This window comes from Tupaia chinensis, unplaced genomic scaffold, assembly GCF_000334495.1.
Source record: "Tupaia chinensis unplaced genomic scaffold, TupChi_1.0 Scaffold000127_1, whole genome shotgun sequence".
Taxonomy (NCBI): Eukaryota; Metazoa; Chordata; class Mammalia; order Scandentia; family Tupaiidae; genus Tupaia; species Tupaia belangeri.
Window position 1 is genome coordinate 220,913 of NW_006159595.1, and position 5,608 is coordinate 226,520.

A 5,608-nucleotide genomic window follows, 5' to 3' on the forward strand; every position below is an offset into this window, starting at 1 on the left:
CTTTTCATTAGGGAAATTAAAAGAGGTCTTCAAAAGTTCATGGAGAATCTTATTATAAAAGCACTATTCATAGATTTAAAAAAAAATTGGGGGGGGGAAGGTTTATGCCATGCGCTGACCAGAAAGACAGAGAGAGAGCAAGCAAGAAATCCCCCCCCCAAGGGGGATGGCCACGCCACAATCCCTTCTTTTCCATTCTCCTCTCGGGATCTTGGGCACACATGCACACATGCCCAGCATGAGTTAATCACCGGGTCCAGGACTTGAACCGTAGTTGACTAGATGGGAATCCAGCAACATAGCCATTATGCCAACTGCTGGTTCATGATTTTAAATTTTTTGCTCCAAAAATCAATGCAAACTTTAACTCCATTTTTCCATGAACTTAAAAAAAAAAGTTTATTTAGGGCAAGCAGGTAGTGTAGTGGTTAAGATGTCCCACATGACCAACTGCAGTTCAAATCCTGAACCCAAAGCCTTGAATCTCATGCCAGGCTATTATTATTTTTTCATCTGTCTCTCTCATCAGAGAGAAACAGAAAAAGAGAAGGGGTGGGGGAGTGAGAAAGTAAGCCGCCAGGTCCAGGACTCGAACCACAGTCAGCCATGTGGAAGTCCAGTGCCTCAACCACGACACCAACCACTGGCCCCACACAGCAGTAGTTTTTAAACAGAATTCAAAAAGTGCTAAATATGTATGAAAAATTCATCATTTGGGCTTAAAGAATATTCAAAATTTTGACTGTAAATGAAAAGGCAAAAAAAGTTAGACACTGTCTAACTGCAGGGTTCAGAAGCAGGATCTATGAAAGACTCCAATAAATTTATCAGCAAACATGAACAAACAAGAATATTGATTAAATTCTTTCACCATCATTTCACCCAAATGGCAACAAGTACATGGAAAGATGCTCAACAACATCATTGCCCACTGGCGAAGTATTCATTAAAGCCAGGAGATGCCATTCTACACCGATGAATTAGGAACCTTTAAGACTGACAATTCCACGTGTTACAGACTAATAGAACCTCTGTTTATTACTTATGGGAAGGTAAATGTTTACTAACAAAGTTAAATACATCATGCCCCATCATCAAATGAGTCTACTCTTTGGTGAGAATTAAGTACGGTGACATATACAAGAATGTTCATGACAGTTTTTCCATTACCCCCAATTGAAATTGATTCAAATTTCCATCCACACGAGTATAGATTACATGATGATGATGATGATGATGATGATGATGATTATTTTACGAACAACTGAATTCCTCATAGCAATATAAAGAACACATTTTGTTTTTCTTAGATTTTTGCTATAGGCTGTGTGCACTAGCTGGAGAGAGAGAAAGTAAGAAATCACCCCACCAGGGGTATGGCCACACAGCAGTCCCTTCTCCATTCTCTTCTTGTGATTTTTGGGTATAAACGCACATTCACCAGGTGTGCATTCTAAGCCACCTGGTCTAGGACTCAAACTGCGGCCAACTACATGGGAGTCCAGTGACATAACCATTATGTCATCTCCTGGTCCCTAAAGAACACATTTCTAGGGACCAGCTGTTAGCGTAATGGCTATGTCGCTGGACTCCCATGTAGTCGACTGCGGTTCATGTCCCGGGCCCGGGGGGTTGTCTGCGGTTCATGTCCCGGACCCGGTGGCTTGAAACTCACGCCTGGTGTGTGTGTGTGCGTGCCCAAGATCCTGAGAGGAGAATGGAGGAGAAGGGATTGTGGTGTGGCCATCCCCCTGGGAGGTGATTTCTCGCTTTCTGTCTCTCTGTCTCTGTCTTTCTAGTGAGCGTACATGCCCTATAGCAAAAACCTCTCCAAAAAGAATAGAACAAAACTAACCAATGGTGACCCATGTAAGAAAATTATTGGGATAGTAGACTTTTTCTGTATTTTGGTTTATTGAGAACATGGTACTAGAAGAAAAGCCTGAGTAGAGATTTCTCCAATGTGTGTCTCTCGGTATAATAAAAACTTGATTTGGGGCCAGATGGAGGCCCAGTGGCCACACACTACTCTATGAGGTTGACCCATAAGGGGAGGTTCTGGGTTCCAAACTGGAGACCTCCTTAAAAATTCCAGGCACTATTACACTGTCTATTTCACTCACTAAAGAAAGAAGTCAACTTAAAATGAAGAAAGGAGGAGAGAGTGAGATAGAAAGAGACAGGTTAACATCTCCAAGTGAATTTCTTCTTGACTTTTTAAAATCTAAATCAAAGATATAAAAATCAAGCAACTGCTGTTAATGCAAATAAGATATGTGAGGCTTTTCCCTCAGTAGGTACAGTAAAGTAAAAAAAAAAAAAAAAAAAGTTGATGTCTTATTTGCACCAACTTCAAATGCAGCAACCACCTGTTTCTGCCCTTATCACTCAAAATATTATTCCTTTTGCGCCTTTCACATATCACATGTCTGACTTCAGAAATGACTTGCTTTAGCAGTCCATTTCACTGAATTCATAGGAAGATGCCCTCTCTCAAATTTGGTGTGCCTTGCACAAGCGGTGCCAATAAATTTCAGTTATTATCAATGATGATTTATCCCAATTAGCAGTTACTACAGGCATTTACTGCTCAGGATAATTTAATACATCCTTCCTACTTTAGCATGAAAGAGGACTGAGTGAGAAAATGGTCTTTGTCATTCTTTTTGATTCTGATCTTTCTCAACTGGTATAGTTCTTGATCTTCCCTTTCCACTTTGGCACAGTATCTGTGTCTCTGTAGTTTATATCCATAGCTTTCTCACCACTATGTCTGGTTTTATTTTCTTTTGTTTGGATTTCTCATCCAATATGTTGTGTATTCAGATTTCATCTGGCCCATCCAATGCTAAGTGTCTGCTTACTTTGTACTTAAATACTTTTCATTCAATTTGTGCTACATTCAAATTCAGAATGAAAAGAAACTCAGTCCATTAAATGCGTATCATGAATGCAATTTGCTCTTAAACAAAATTAATAACCTATTAGTTTTAAAAGAAAACAAAACACAGACTGCTGTTCAGACATTTATCTTTCCATAGGTTTTACTAGACATATTAAATTAGCCATATAAACTATTTATATTGATTCTAATATAGTATTACATATAATATATAGATTTAAAAATTATACTGACATTTTCTTAGGCCTTTAAAACATTAAAAAGTATGCAGACAGAATAAGGATCAGCAGGTGGTATAGTGGTTAAGGCATTGAATTCCTACATGTCCAACTACAGTTCAAGTCCTGAGCCTGGTGCCTTGAACTTCATGCTGGTCACATGTGCATGTGCCCAAAACCCCAAGAGGAGAATGGAAGAGAAGAGACTGGCATGTGGTCAACGTCCCTGGGAGGGTAATTCTCTCTGTCTCTCCAGTGACTGCACATGCCATATAGCAATCTCAAAATATAAATAACTAAATAAGAAAATCCTGTCATTAGCAACATGAGGGATGAGTATGGAAGACATTATGATAAGTGGAATAAGCCAGACACCGAAAGACAAATACTATATGCTCTCTGTGTGATGCAGAATCTAAAAAAGTTGAACGCATAGAAGAAAGGTGAATTTTCAGGGCTCCGGGCTGGGAGAAATGGAGAAATGATGTTGAAAGAGAACAAGCTTTCAATGATAAGATGAATAAGTTTGGGGATCTAATGTACTACATGGTGATGATAGAGAATAATACTGTACTGCTTACTTGAAATTTTCTAAGAACTCATCTTAAGCATCTTCAACCCCCCACACACACACACATCGGATTAATTTGTGGTAATATATATATTAATTAATCATTTCACAATGTCTATGAAATAATTACATGGTATCCCTTAAATGTAATTTGATCAATTATATCTCAAAAAAAAACTGGAATAAACAAAATTATCTAAAAATGTTCAATTTTTAAAAACTATATAACTGTGTTTTTTCCACTGACCTGATCCTTATTAAGAAAATATCAAGCGATTATACAGCATTGTATTAGACACTAGTAAAAGTAGGTTTTTACCTCTGGCTGTGCTACTAAATTACAATATGACCTTGGACAAGCTACTTCATGTGTGTGAGCAATTTTTTTTCTAATTAGTCAAATGAGTCCACAGTCATATTCAATTCATTTCACATTAAGAGAATGCAAATGCTTCTCCAAAACAGACTGCTAGTGAAAGTACTCTAAGAAATATGTTTTACTGTTATTTACAAATAGTGATAATGAATTGTAATAGGCAACATCAGTGCATATTCTATACTTGACTCCTATTTAACTATGCATCGGTATCTGGAGAATCACTATTGGAATGTCTCCAGTATGTGTGCCTAGGTGATAGTAACTAAAACCTCATTTCAAAGTAAAGAAAAATCATCTTTATAGTATCGATAAAGCACAAAATACTAGGTATAAGACTGAGGGTTCAATCAAAGCAAGAGTATTAGCAAACTCATTATCTTTACTCAATAATAAATGGTACATTGAACATTTAGTACCTTTCTATTTTTAATTGAAATACTAAGGGAATATATCTCACTTGGCATTTCCATAGGAAAAAAATTGATCAATAAAAACTAATCAGTCTTAAGGCCAACGTGGCATGGTGGTTAAAGTGATGGATTTCCACGTGGTCAACTGTGGTTCAAGTCCTGGATCTGGTTGCTTGAAAATCACACTGGGCATGTGTGCATGCATGTACAAAATCCTGAGAGGAGGCTGGAAGAGAAGGGATTGAGGCATGGCCATCCCCTCCTCCCCGTCCGGGGTGGGTGAGACTGCTCACTTTCCCTCTCTCTGTCTTTTTCTGTTGAGTATCTGTACCCTCTCGCAAAAAAATATTTGAAAAAGTCTTAATTCAATTATTAGAACTTGGATGCGAACTATGAAAATAATGAAATCCTAACTTGTGACTTTTTAAAACTGAAATCAATAGTTAGAGAATATGTTCGCTATGATACTATACTGGGCAACAGGTAAGAGTGAACTTTATAATTGAAGTGCTTGACAATACTTTTTATCATGAGAAATATTTTCCTATAAATAGGTAGATTCTGTAGTATAAAAAGAGGATCATTAGCTATATAATTGCATTCTATGTTTGTCTAATTTGTGTTCATGTTTTGTTCATTTTAGTTTTAGTTCACCTAGAGAGTTGACGTATATACACTTATTACATAATTCATTATTCATTGTGATGGTCAATTTTATGTGCAAACTTGACTATGCCACAGTACCCATTTACAGTCAAATACTAGTGTAGATATTACTTTGAATATTTTCTGTATGTGACTATCATTTACATCAGCAGACTTTGAGTAAAACAGGTTGTATGCCTTAATGAGAATGGACTTTATCCAACCAATTGGAGGCCTTTGGAGGAGATCTGCTGTAGACTACCCTTGGGCTGGAGACTGAGATACTACCTCTTCCTGGGAGGATCCCCAGCTAGTCAATCTGCCCTGCACATTTGGACTGGCCAGCCCCTATAGTAAAATCAATCATTCAAGGGGCTGACAAGTGGCTTAGTGGTTAAGGCACTGGACTCCCACATGGCCGACAGTGGTTTGAATCCTGGAACTGGCAGCTTGCTTTCTCATTCTCTCTCTGTCTCTTTCTCA